The 14,839-nt window shown below is 44.8% G+C and overlaps 1 protein-coding gene across 4 annotated transcripts in view; it reads left to right on the forward strand.

Moving 5' to 3' along the window:
• The window catches only part of SEMA5A (semaphorin 5A), a 362,632-nt gene that overhangs the window by 81,467 nt on the left and 266,326 nt on the right, over window positions 1-14,839 (forward strand). The window lies entirely within an intron of this gene.

Raw genomic sequence — 14,839 nt, forward strand, 5'->3', positions numbered from 1 at the left:
TTGAAGTTCCCCCAGTGCTGGGTTTCCTCCTTGCTTTGAATCCCAATGTTTATTTTTAAAGCTTTCATGGTTCGACCTTTCAGCTTTTGTTATTGCAGCTGGACTGACTTAGATCTCCCTCCTCTCCTCCAGCCCTTTTGTGGTTTGGGGTGAGGTTCTGCCGCATTAGGACCAGGCTGCAGGGACAGGAGACCAGATCCGTGGACACATCTGCTTTTTGTTAGCTCCCAAAGTCACAGGTGTCCCTAATTGTGCTCTGTCTGCTTGCCAGAATGTTCCTCTTTCCTCCTGGTCCTCTCACCTCTCTGTGCTCTCCTTGAATTCCCTGGGAAGTCAGGCTTTTGAATTTTCTCCCATTGTTATGTTTTGTTCTCTGCTTCCAATTACTTCCTTCTCTTCCCCAGCCCAATCCCGATTCTCACCTGCGCTTGGTGCAGAAGCAATTATTTGCAGCCAGTTGCAGAAGAGAGATTAAATGTCCCAGGAAGGCAGTGGTGTGACCGAGACACGCGTTTCCCTCCCTGGCTGGGCCGCGGACAGAGCAGCAATTTGGGTTAGCAAGGAACTCCCACCCTGCTGAAAGATGAAGGTGGTGAGTGGAAATTTTGCTGGAAACGCAGAAAGACTTACTTTAATTAGAATTTATGTCCCCATCGAAGTCCTGGAGCTGCGGGCTTCTCAGAAACAAAGAGCTGGCTCCTGCTGTAATTGGCAGACAGTCTGATGCTCTCTGTGAGCACCTTCTCTGCACGGTCCTCAGACTCTTTTGATCACCACCTCCCCTCGGTGCTGTGTGCATTTGAAGCCCTCCAGAGAATGTGTCCCCTGCTGACCCACTCATCCTTTCCAGAAGGGCCTTCTATAAGTTTTAGTCAAGTATCAATCATTTCTCTTCTTTTCAGTTTAAAATGTTAGTGGTGCTTAAGCCTTCCTTTCAAGCTGCCACCGGATCTCTCTTTTTAAAAATGTTTTATTTTTATTATTTTTTAAAAATATATTTTTATTGATTTCAGAGAGAGAGAGACAGGGAGAGGGAGAGAGAGAGAAACATCAATGATAAGAGAGTCATTGATCAGCTGCCCCCTGCACGCCCCCTGCTGGGGATCGAGCCCGAAACCCAGGCATGTGTCCTGACCGGGAATCGAACCTTGATCTCCTGGATCCTAGGTCGGTGCTCAACTGCTGTACCATGCTGACCGGGTTACCACTGGATCTGTTTAAAGCCCTGTTGCGTTATATACACACATCCTTTTTTAGTATCTAGTATTCTGAGAGATCGGGGACGTTTTATAGCCAGGTTTGGCTGAAAAGCCAGATGAAATAGTCATTTATTTTCCTTTAATTCTCACAATTTCTTTTTACGGGATTGTTTGATCCCAGTTTGAAATCCTTTGCCTGTCCTGGCTGGTTCCTGTTGGCACACTGCCTCCCAGTCTTGATGCTTTTTCTAGAAATAACAGACTGTGTGCTAACCAGGAAACTCCTGGAGAGGTGTGGCTAGTTTGCAATAATCATAGCCTAGGTGTAGGCAAGAGAAAGCCCTGCCTGAGGCTGGGGGAATTCTGGTGCCTGACTCACATCCATAACGCTTGAGCTCGATTTATTGCTCTTAGAGGTTATTGTGCTTTTCTTTACGAGTACGTTTGTGGACCCTCCGAACTTATTTTTTTGTGATCGGGGTAGAACTGCTCTTCTTGAACTTGGGGAACAGGGCAGTGCTTTATCAGTATGCTTTCTTAGCCTGAGGACACATGAACTATCTCTGTTTTCTTTCTCACTTTTTATGGACAACTAACAGTGTAGAGGTGGAGGTGGAGATAGAGGCTCGATTTATTTTTTTATTATTATAGAAGGAAAGTCATTTAAAAGGAAGCCAATTCCATTCCAAAGGTTAGTAGTTATAGTTCTTCAGATTATAATAAAAGGGGAGAAGCTGCTGGAGGGGAAGAGCCGTGAGGCCACTAGGAAGCAAGAAGTAAGAGCTTTGGATCCTTTCATTCTACTGCATTTGTGGATGGCTCTGCTTGTTTTGTGTTTTAATGCTCAAGATCTCCGTGTACTAAAAGTGACTCAGTTAAAATACAAGACTTTACTCGACCGGACAAAACAGTATTCACCATTCTCTACTAGTTTAACTTCTTTATATCCTGCGTAGCAGGAAAACACTTTCCTATTCAACACATGACAGATGAGAATATGTCAGAGGGGCCATGTGTGACGTGTGTGGGTATTTGGAAGTTCAAGTTAATAGCCTGGGTTGTCAGGAATATATTATCAAGTGTAATGAGTTGCAATCAACTCTTTAGACGGTAATCATCCCTTAAATAGAGGGAGCAAGAATCACTGTCAGATGCAGAGACGGGGGTCTGGTTCGCATTATGAGAGCTGAAGAGTCCAGCCAGCCAAAGATGGAGCCTGCATTCGGCAGGCGACCTTGCCTCTGGCCTGTCACCCCTGATACCCGCTCCTTGTTCAGATTCCTCCTTCTGAGGGGTCTAATTTTCACTGTAGGATGATTTCAGAAAACTCTCCCCCCATTGTGGTTCATGCCAGACAGCCAGGTACCGGGGCCCTGCAGCTTGCAGCCAGCACCATGAGTTATGTGCCCCGTTGGAGCAAGAGGGCCGATATTTTGTGTTTCAGGAAAGATCAAGTAGCTTGTGTCATTTGAGTTTCTCCTGCCTGACTCCCAGTCTCCCACAGTCGAGGTGGTTACTCCTCTGAGTAATAGGCACTCAATCCTACAGTCTTGCAGCGGACCCACCTTCCTGTAGTCAGCCTCTGATGACCCTGTTCAGAGCTGGGGGACACTGCTGTGGCATTTTATCTGTGGCTCATGTCCTTCAGTATTTACATGCCACCCTCATTATTCATGGTGCTCATGCTCTCTCTATAGTCATGCAAACACTGAATTAGCTAATACTGAACCATTGCTCCTAGGGGACATGCAGGGTTAAGCTCCTGTGAGCCTCTGGTCACAACATCTTCATTAAGCCATCAATAAAGAACCTTGTTCTAGGCATTTTTCTGTTTAAAGATATCTTATTTAATATGTAGCTGGTTCATTAGCTTTGAACTCACAGCACATTTTGGGGTTACAAATAAATTTTAGCAAATGGGTGGGTTCCCAACTATGGAATTCGAGAATAATGAAGATAGCTGTATTTTCTTCTTCTTTCATGAATATCAGTTACCCTATGAAAGAGTAATGGCTGGAGTTACTCAACCCCTTTTGTGCTCTGAATCCTGGAGGTGCAAAGTCATGTTTAAGCTTATCCTTGGTGGTGGCAGCATCTCGGGTGCAAGACATCACAGGTTCTGAAGCAGCTCTCAGGCCAGGCCTTCCTGGTGATGAACTAGATCCCTCTGGAAGCTTCCTTGCCTGTCGTGCCGACGGCGTTATTGTACCTAGACTTCAGTGTTTCTGCATTGACCTGGAGGAGAGCAGTGATTGTGGGGCTGTTCTAATAAATAGCAGCTTGAACAGCAAGCTGGGTGAGGAAACTGCACACATCTGCATAGCAAGATGTGAACAACAGTGGTGGTTTTACTACGTAACTCTGCACCTCCAGTTTCTCCTTTAAATTTTTGTTTAGTGAGCGTGTGGCTGCAAGCTAAAAGAAAGTTCTGTCTGGTTTGGGGTAAAGAGTGTGGCCTTATTTGTGGGAGCCCCCCATAACTTCTTTGAACATGGCTATGAAACTTCCCCTGAAACACAGGGCCAGCCTCTGTGCCCTGGTGTGTGGGCACAGTCAGGGGTGGGGTTGGAAAGATCTGGGTGGGATGCAAGAGTGTGGACCCTTGAGATCCCTGCGCAGCAGCTTGCTCTGGGAGGCACGCGGCTCCCTGACAGCCATATGTCTATCAAAGCAAATGGGGTTTGAGGAGAGGGGGCTCCCTCTGGTGATTTCAGGAAGAATGAAGATGTCTTCTGAGCAGTGACAGTGTCTGGAGTAAATGTCCTTGATGGAGGAAAGCACATGTCACTGTCATTCTCTGCCCTCCCTTTCTCTAAAGCTCTGTCATGGCATCAGGAGCCCCAGGAGTGCCCATGCTGAGCTTCAGGGCCGAGAAATGGACATAAAGCCAGTGGGGAAGGTGAAGGAAGGGGGTGAGGGAGAGTCTATTTCTATTGACACCAGGTGGACTAGGTGTGGGGCTAAAACCATTTAATTATTCAGGTTTCCCTCATTATTTTCTTCTACTGGAGGTTCAGATGGAACCATCGCCGTTACTCGGTGTTCACACCTTGTCAGGTGGATGTGCCTTGTCTGAGGAGGGGCGTTCCCGCTCCTGTCCTTGGCCGAGAGAAGAAAGAGAATGGGAAGTTGACATCTCCCAAGGTTTATGGCAGAGGGAAATCATGAAACCTGGGCCTTTCCTGACCCTCCCTTTCTCATCTCGGTGGTTACGATCAGTGTGCATTGTTTTAGCTTCTGCTGAAGGAGTCCTGTGTGCCCCAGAATATAAAAATAGGAGAGACCCAATTTGAAGGGCATGGGTAGTTTATGAAAGAATGGTCGTAAACTGCATACTATGGCATCAAATTATGTTTTGGTGATTTACCTTAGGAGTCTTTGTCAGCTGTCACCAAAATTTCATGCCACTTTTCTGATGTCCAGGTCTTTTATAGTATTTAGGAAAGGACATGGCTTGAGAAACTGTCAGTAAGTAACGAATAGCCATGACCCTTCTCCTCTTTGCAAACTGAGGCACGGGAAAAAGGGAGCTGCCAGCAGGGCAAGGCATTTCATTCCAAGTATAAGAAAGGGCCTATCACCTCCCCCCACAATGCTGTCAGCTCTGCATTTGAACGAAGGGTTTTGTTTATGGTTTAATTTCCCCAGAGTTCACAGTGACTGCTGCAGTGATAGGAAAGTGCATCATTAGATGATAGTTTCTCTGATGGGGTGTGTGAAGAGAGAGGGACAGACTTGACATTAGCATTCTTCTGAGCTGCTGGGGGTTCTGCTGATCCGAGAGTGGGGCATGGATAAGAAGCTGAATGTGACAAGAGCATCCTAATTTAACACTTGAGTCTATATAGTGTGAGAAAAAAATACCCGAGCCAGGACAGGTCTGGGTACCGTTGTCATTTTAGTTTATTTTCTGCGTCACTGTTTTGTCTTCGACACTAGAGTTATACAGGCCTTTCTTAAGGTTCTGGATTTAATTATTAGATTTATTGCTCTCATGAAGCTGTGTCATTTCTACAGGCCTAAAAAGTAGTCGGTGAGAATAATAAGTGGGAACTAACAGAGTTAAAGAACCTAATCATGTTGAGATTAAAATGCACAATTTGTGGTCAACCGTAAAATGCTTCTAAGAACATAATGACTTTCTGGTGTTTAATTACTTAAAATCTTCTAAGTTTTGAATTTGGTGAACCTCATCATAATTTCATGTTCATTTTGGCCAGGGCACGTGCATGTTCTCTAAAGCCACATGTGAAGTAGAAACCAGGACTGTGACAAAGGAACCCCTTTAAACTTGTCTTTTCTCTGCAGTTACCAGGGGAGAGGGACACAGGAGTGAGTAGGGAGGGGTGCGGCGAACAGGCAGCGAGCCCACGGTCATGTGCTTTCCGGACGCTGCACCTGCGAAGGTGCCTGAAACCCATGATTATAGAGAGAATGGAAGTCCAGGAAGCAAAACCGTGGATTGTTTTAACCGATGGCTACAGAATTGCTACACGGAAACACTCCAGGTCAAGGGAACCTCATCAAGTCAGAAATTGGAGACCTGGTATCTATGAAAACTGGCTAACTAAGGGAATTGTTAGTGTAGACATGAAGATCTACAAAGATAATGTTTATATTTCTAAAGGAGAAGTCTTTTTCTGACCAGTCACTGTTAGACATCAGATTGGCCTCCTCCTGTTTTGACTGTTCACGAGAGTAGCTGTCCGTCTGTCCATGGGGGCATCTCTCAGGATGTGGGGAGGATCTGGATGGGGAGGAGTGGGCACAGCTCCCTTAGAGAGTCTGTGGAAGGATCCTTGCATCCTCCAGTCAGCTTAATCAAGAAAGGGGAGACTTTGCTATGTTTCCCCAGGGGAGTCTGTGATAAGTTTGGATCTATTTTTCTGGGTGACTTTCACTGATATTAGATTAGACAATGTGTTCTCAAATTGGAAGAGTTTCTCTTGAAGCTGACTTTTGGGTTGTGCCCCCATCTGTTAACATTTATGCAGACCCTGGAGTGAAATGAAGGAAACATCGTCTAATGTCTTCCTTGAGCACGCTTATTTACTTGGCCTGGTCTCGGGGATTCAGAGTTGAACGTGACATAATGACTGCTCTTGACAGGAAAGGCCAGCAGATTAACAACAGAGAAGACCAGAGGCGGGCCTTGGTGTCCTGGTCACAGAGGAGAGGCAACTACATCATATGGGGACACGGAGGACACCTGCAGATCTCAGAGAGCCAGCAGGAATGCAGGACCCGTCTTAGGGTGAACCACTTGAGGGATGAGGTCAAGCCAATAAAACAGTGGAAAGGGCGAGAAAGACAGAGTTCTGGATTCAGAGTCATAAATAAACTTCCTACAGCTCATAAAATCACAGGGAAAAAACAAACCAACACCCTTGGTCATTTGAATACTGTTTTTCCAACAAAGTGGAGGTTTGTCTTCTTGACAGTTTATAAAAAGGAAACACAAACACAAACCCGTTGTTGGGGGTGGGGAGAGGGTCAGGGTAGACACTCATTCCGGGCTTTACCACATGTCAGGCCTCGTCCTATGCGCTTTACCTGCGTTATCACGTTTGCTGTCAGAGCCTGTCAGTGGAAAATAATGAAACACCATTTTGTAAAATATGGTGCATTTCAAAATGGTCTTGTTTTCTTTCCAGTTAGTTCAGAGGAGTGGAATTTTATTGATTGTGGTGGTGAGCGATGAACTGTGGCTCTTTGATAATTGGTAAGCTCAGAAATTTCCTAAGATTACCCAACACTCTCTCCCAGGTGTGATGTTTTACGTCCATGGTGTTGTTCATCAAGGAGGGGAGAGGGGTGCAGGTAGTGTTAGGCTCCTGGGCTGAAATTTTGAAGGCTGCGTGGAGCAAAGAAAATGAAAGTGGGGTCTTTGGCTCACAAGAAAGAGTTCGCTTCCCCAGCAGGTTTGCATCAGGACACGCCCGGCCTTCTGGTTCCGTTTAGTGAGTTGGATTCGATCATACGTCTCCTTGATGGAGGCTGCAGGATGGGCAGACGGGCTTCATGACTAATCCAAGGCAGCTGCCATGGTTGTTTTTAAACATGAGGGAAGCTGTGCCGGTTCTTCATGGGGGGAGGTTTCGGTACAGCCTGTGCTGAAGTGGATGACGTGACTCATTGCCAAATGTAAAAAAAGAGAATCTTTTTATTCCCCCACGCGTGTAAACACTCTAAACACAGCAGTGTTTATAGGAAGGTAATACACCAGCCGGTTCCATGCCTAGTAGCCTATTTCTTATTTTTATCACTAATTTGTATTAAAAGGATGACAAATAGAACAGAATTAGATTTCTGGTTATGCCACAGTAAGGGGGTTAATACAGTGCTAAGGCTTCTGCAGTCTCAGAAGCGTGAAACAAATGCTTGCGGGGAGCGGCCCAGTTGCCTGCTCGCTGTAACTCAAAGATGGGACGTGTCTTCTTTAGGCCTCGGTGCCCACCTTTGACAATGGAAGACCCAACAGGTCCCTGGGAGTGAGTTCAGCAGGATTTAAAAGGCTTTTATTCTTCATGTCTTCAAAGAGATGAATGTTCTGAAATGACTTCAGAGTATTGGCTGGTTTTAAGCCAAAAAACAACACTATAGTTTGACTTCTAAGACCAACACAATTTGCTTGGTCCAGATCACTGTACACCGTGTCAACCAGCAGCATTAACATCTGGGCACATAAAATGAACTAAGTCATGGAAAACCCAGATCTGACACATCTCCAAGTGCATACTGGATTGGCTCGTGTGTTTGTACTAATGTGATTGCCCTTAACGAGTTAAAGGAGAACATCTTTTCATTTCCCTGTAGTGAGCTGGAGAGAGCATCCTTTGTAGCTAGAAATTTCTAAAGAAATACTACCTGTTCTTTTTTGGGGAAAATATTTTTCTGAGTAATTGAACCCATTGCCATTTCACTAATAATTCATTGTGAATTTGATAGTCTGCCATATTTTCAGGAATCAGTAATCTCCCTTTCTCCTTCATACTCCTGAAGCCGACCTTTGTCTTAGAGAGGTTTTGGTGCCAGTGTGGGTTTAACCTGTGGCCAATATTTCCCCCTTCCTATGTAATGACCCCAACCCTTCCTGTTTGCTTTAACAAAAGTTAAGGAACAATAGTAGTTATATACTTTTTTAAGAGTTGTATCTTGATCTTAGTATCTTGAATTTAGATGTAGAGTTAAATCTTGAATCTCTTGTGTGTGCAAGCCACTGTTTACAGGTTAAGTCTTGCCTAATGTGTTGTTCTGAATAAGTAGGAATTGAGAGACCAGTTTTCAAAAAGCCTCAGACACCCTTCTCTTTCTGTGCATTGAGAATGTCATCTACAAAGGATGGATCAATTTAGCTGTCAGAATGAAAGCTGAGGGCCCAATTGCCCATGCAAATTGACCACTTGTACAAGCGCTTCAAAATTGCCTACATGAAAAGCGAGCCTGCCCTTTGAAAATTGGGCACATGGTGGCAGAAATAAGAAAGAAAGTAGTCACTCTTCAGAAACCTTGCTGTCCCCAGAGAGCTGATTTTCAAAATTGCTCATTTTGAGCAGTTGCTGTTTTTTTGGCAACTTGTTTGCTTTAATAAAGAAGTCATTTTGCCCCTCTCTTTCCTTCTTCTCCCTTGCCTCTTAGCTCAGAACACGTCTCATTGTCTGATGTGGGAGTAAAGGCCTGGGAAATATTTTACTCCAGCTTTATTCCAGTTACTGAGGCAATATATCGGTTCCAAGGACAGCAATTCCAGCCAGCTTTATATACTCAACAAAGGGTGATCTACACGAAGACTGAATGAAAAACAATTGGGTTTCTTTCTTCCCAAATGTTGTTAGGATTAGTCCACACTTAGAGAAATAAAACCCCAGTTCTGTCTTTGTTTTCTGAAGGGCTCAGCGCTGTTTAGTATTTCTAAGGCATCCCATTTCACAGTGACAACTAACTGATGGAGAGAGGGGTCTCTGGTGGATCTGGGTGTGAAGGCTCCAAGCAGGAAGCATATTTCTCTTCCTCATTGGATACAACTTCCAGAAGTGCATACCCTTCTGTTAAGGAAGGTAGGATTTGCCTCTGCTGGTCTCAGAGCCCAAAGATTACATCAACAATGACTCAAATGTGAGGTCTTGTGTTCCCATGTGAAGATGCTCTGTCCATGAAACCTCAGCCATCATGGGCTGGTCTCCATATGCTCCTACTTGGGGCCTAAGAGAGTCAGAGATTCAAAGAAAGTAAATTGTGACATCTGGCACTTGTCCCATTTAAATGCACACCAGGTACTTATCAAAGAGATTCTTTTTTAAATGATCTTAAACAATATGTGACATTATTTGTAGAGAAAATAATTAGCTGGTTACTAATTATTCTGCAGAACCCTTCCATTGTAGCTATGGCATTGTGCCACACATCATGTACTACACCCGGATGCAGGAGACAGTGTCTTATCCACACTGATATGGAAAGTAAGGCAAAACATTTATTTACTTTTTTGCGGTACAATATTTTCATATAGTTACAACTCTCAAGAATGTATATTATGTTGGTTTTTTTCACCCCTCATACATTTGTTGTGTCACACATTTTGTGTGTGTAAGATCTCTAACTTTCTAAAGCTACAACCGTTTGCACTGATGTTTCTCTAAGGAAACACTACTTGATTTAGACGTTGTTTGCAAATGCAGAATTTGGCATAGCATCCACAGGCTGGCCAGTGCAGGCAAACCTAGGGTGAAGGAATACCTTTAAAACAGAAGCCATCCTAAGAGTTGGCCCCTGACATCGCATCCCTTTCTAACCCTGCTCTCAGCATTTGCCCATTATAATGTCAAACAAGTTTCAAAATTTAGACGGGGATATTGAACAAATCAGCAGACCTATATTTAAAAAAAAAAAGTTTCAGATTTGCATCCTGGCCTGTGTTGGATATAAAGTGGTCAGCTATATTATATTCGGGGTGACTGAAATGAATCTGCTCCGTGGGCCAGCCTCTGACCCCAGCAGCATCTCCTGGAGGGGAGGGACAGGTGGCTGCTGGAATGGCACGTACAGGCCTCCCTTTTACCTACCCTTTCGTCGTCAACCTCAGGCTTTATGCCCAGCTTGCTTTTCCTATTCACATTGCTTTCTTGAATGCTGGCGTTTTTGCTCAGGAATGTGGGGGCAGCTGGGAGCAGAGGCTCCCTGCTTGCCTGCAGCCCAGCCTGCCCGTAGCTGCTTATGTCCTTGGAAGCTCGCGCCTTTCCGAGCACCGGGTCTACCTCTGCAGGCTGCTGCCTGCGCATTTCTCTCCCCCCCTCCTCTTCTCACGCGTCCTTCCTCCCTTTGCCGTCCTCTCCTCTCCTCTCTATCATTTTTACCTTCACGCCTCATCCTCTGTTCTTACTGCCAGCCCTTCTTTTCTCTTATTGAATGGCTGGGGGTTTCTGATAAGCCCCAGCCCACGGGAGCCTGCCTTTCTTTCAGGCAGCATCTTCCTTTAACCTGGAAGTCCGCTGTGATTTCTCCAGCGCAGCACATGTATGTGAAGGAACGACAGAGACAGTCAGAGGGGACAACACAGGAAGAGCAAAGTTCGGGACAGTGTCGGAAAGGGGAGCAGTGTGTACACAGAGAGTGAACAGATGGCCTTCACCGCCGTTCACCTCTGGGTGGTGGATTCTTCAGACAGAGCCTCCCGACTGAACCAGGGCCTTTGGACCAATGAGCAAGCAACAGTAATACCCTGTACTTATTTTTTATTTTAATTCCTAGTGAGAGAATACTGATTCTCATGGTTTATAGTATTAAGTTCAAAGACATCCATTCCTTATTTAGTACAGGCTCAGTTTCTAGACTGTTTCTATACAACTAATGTTTTACAAATATGGGCTATGATCTATAGCCTTTTTTAAAAAACATTTAAAATCCAAAGTTCTCCTGTGGAGCTTCAGGCCCCTGGGGGCTCCCCTCCTTGTCTGTTCTCTGAAGAGCAATGATATTCATTCTCCCAAACCCCATGCTGGCCCTCCCTCCACGGACTCCTTCTTCCTTTGGGTGAAGCCTCATCTCTTCCTCGAGTTAATGTTCTCTAAGTGTCTGCTTTGTCCTGAAGCAGCTCCTTTGAGCCTTCCTGCCGTTGGCCCTGTGCTGGAGCCCGTGTCAGGCTGCCGGCTGGCCCACCCCCTCCTGGCGCTGCCCCTCCCGGCCCCTCAGCCTCCCACTTGGAACCCATTCTGCTTGCTTTTCTTATTTTCCTCCTTGCACTTGAGTGTGAGGCCAGCCTTTTCCACCTGTGATTCTTGCCGCACTCCAGCCCTGACTTTCCACCTTAGAAGAGTTGCTTTGCTTCGCCTGTCCTTGTTCAGTCCACACACCTGCGAACTCCTGGGCCCTAAGGTTGAGGTTTCTGTTAATTCATCTGGCCCCAGGGCGGGGGTACCAGACATTCTTGCTCTGACTCAGCGTGGCTTTAGCCAAGATAGCTCTTCCTTCCACCCAAGGATTCTCAGGCTCTCTGAGTGATCTACCCTTTGCTTCACCTGTAATGCACCCCACTCAAAGAGTCTTCATCAACCCCTTTAATGTCCTACCCATCCCTCAAAGCCCAGACCACATTTCTCTTCTTCCAGGAAGCTTTTCTTGACTCTTCTACCTGGAAATAACTTCCCTTTCCTCCAATTTCATAGCTTTACTGAATTGTGTAGCACATGGATCAGACAGTGCCTGTATGAGTTACCAAGAACGTAACTGGTTCTTGCATTTGTCTTCTACCTGCCTAGAATGGCCGCGGGGGCGATGTGCTGTGCATGGTGGTTAACTGATGACTTGACTGATGACGAGATGTCTCTCAAACTCCATGGTCACTGGTGAAATTCTTGAAAGTTGGGAAACTTTAGCCCAACAGCTTTTAGGTTTCCTGAACCTGTACTGGTGGATGGGGTTTCTTCCACTCCTCCACTAAATGCCTTCATGATGCCAGCTGGTCTCATCCATTTTTACTTTATTTCTTGTTATTTAACTGTGGTTGGTTCTGTCATATATCTGTAGGGTAATGGCCACCAGCTGACCTTTAATCTCTAGGAGAATGTTTAAGTCCACATTTTTTCTCATTCTGAGTAAAATGGACTGGGGGTAGGTTGCATATTTTAGCAGGAGGCATGTGCTGAGGAGCACTTGGTAAGTTGTAACTGATGTTTAAATTTTATTCATGCATTTCAGTTTAGAGATGATTTTAAGAGCCTGTGAAGGTGGCTAAAGGGTACTTCTTGGAATGGTTTATCACTTGTAAGTTACTACACTTGCAGGGGGCTAGTTCTGCACAAGTGTGTGTCTGGGGCAGGTTTTTTGGGGGGTCAAGGCTGTAATTGAGACTTATGGTGCAGAGGACTTCCAAGATCTTGTCTACTAAAGATGATACTAAGCTAAAAGAGAAAGAATAAGAATGACATGGAATTGGGTCAGATGGAACATTCATATGTTAATAAAACATAAGCAATTTCTTATTTAATGGATAGTTAAATATCCACCTTAAAATATTTAACCCTCCAGCTGAGGCCAGCCTCTGGGGCTTCACCATTTCTGTACCTACTCCGTTTTCTAGAAAATGTGTCAGTGATTTATGATTTTTACATCAGCTAATGTATGACCTCACTGGGGATGATGGGCTAGCTCAGCCTTCAGACTTGAAGGGGCCATTGTCTGTTGCTTTAATTTAGCTTCTGTTCAGGGTCACTGCTTTGTTGCTGTGGTTTCTGCTCATACATGTGGGTGTTGCATTGAGTGATGTATGTGCCTCTAGAAGGTGGAACTCTGCCTGGGCAAGGGTTGACCTTATGGAGCAGAAGGCCCTGATGCTGTTCACTGGGCTTCATGCCCCAGGGTGGTAAAATGTCTTTTTAATCGTTGATATAAGTGCCGGCATAGTAAAACCTTTCAGGGTGTAGTGGCCCAAATCCTGCTGTTGGAACTGGTTTTTGGCTTGGACTTCAGATTCTAAAGGAAGCTTTGTTGTCCCTTGAGCCATGTGGATTCTGTGCTGGACATTCTGTCACCTGAGTGTTGCCTTTTTACAAGGAAGGGACCTGGATTCAGCAGGGATGTTCTTTTCCTGTAGTATTTGTTGTCTGGTTGCATCAAGGACTCTGAGATCTTAGAACGTCCTTTTTGGCCTCTGTCTCCTTCACTGTTTAAGAGGATGACTGTCCTCTTAGGCCTGACTTTTGGATGTCCTAGCTGAGAAGCCTCATCGGCTCATTTGTGACCACACTGGGGGAGGATGGAAACACTCAGCCTCCACACCTAATTACCAGCCCTCGGTTTTTAATTTAATTCTGACACGTGGGAGCCAATAGCAATCTCCAAGCAAACGCATTCATGGCAGCAACCAGTGGATCTGTCCAACTTTATTACTTAAATTTTGATTAAGATCCAAACAAATCCAAGGAAATTTTAGTACTAATTATCGAACAGATTTTAGGGCTCCAGAGAGAAAGTTGGTGTATTCAAACATGCTGTTTAATAAAGAAGTCTCAACTAACATATTTGTTGCCACACCCAAAGGAGATATTATTGGTGTTGTAAGAAAGAATTGGCTGCTCCTAGGAACTTTTCCTGGACTGAGGATGCCTCCTTACCTTGGGGAGAGCTCCCTTACTCCCCTTTTGGCCTCAAGGACTTGCATCTGTGCCTTCTCCTTTCCAAAGGATGATGTCACAAACTTCCAAAGGCTCTGCTGGGAACACATTGGGATCTGGGACGCTGCAGTGTGTCAGCACACCTGGGCTGTGGGCGCCTTCTTGGGCAATTCTGAATGCTTTGCTTTGAGTCCGGTTCCCCCCCCCCCCCATTTCCATGAACTAACCAAAGACACCCCCTGGAAGCAAGAGCCTCTCAGAGAGATGATGTTACCTAACCACTGACCTCTGACCTCTGAACATGGGGACTTCAAAATTGTTCTTTAGCAGATACAAAATTTTACAAATTTCCAGATGCTGTAATTCAGTTTATTTTCTGCAGGCAGATGGCCTTTAGAAAGCTACTGAAGGAGATAGTGGGAATTATTTGCATAGAGGAATATCCAAATGTTCCAGAATGTTCTGGGAAGTTCTTTTCCTTTTCTTGCCATCACTCTCAGCTGCTGCCTAAGTGTGTGTTGCGATAGGCAACATCAGTTTGTTCCAGGTTTATGGCAGCCAGAAGCTGCAGAGTGTGGAGAGTAGAAACAAACTCAAGGACAACAGAGAAAGCATGAGCCCTGCCGAAGTACAGTGTTTGAAGTCACAGGCGTCCTTAAGTAATAATGGACATCTTTCCTTTATGACTAAGAAGTGGGAAAGTGGGAAGTAACCCATTTGCTGGAACACATGGATCTAGAGAAGCTGGTGTTACGTGGTAGACTTTTCATCACATTACAACATCAAGTTTGCAGGAGTTTTTTATATTAAATTGGATAGGGAGAATGGATAGCTTGGCTTAGTTTTAGTAAAGTGAATCATTTTTATGCTTTATAATTTTTCCTATAAAAATACAAACTCAAATTTTTGGTATTAGTTTTGTTCTAAAACTTCTGCCTTTAATCTTCTATTTTTAAAATTTATTACTTAAGGTTTTATATTCCAAAAAAAGGCATGAAAAAGTCATGGTAAAATGGGTAGATTCACACAATC

The sequence above is a fragment of the Miniopterus natalensis genome, chromosome 3, assembly GCF_054644295.1.
Source record: "Miniopterus natalensis isolate mMinNat1 chromosome 3, mMinNat1.hap1, whole genome shotgun sequence".
Taxonomy (NCBI): Eukaryota; Metazoa; Chordata; class Mammalia; order Chiroptera; family Miniopteridae; genus Miniopterus; species Miniopterus natalensis.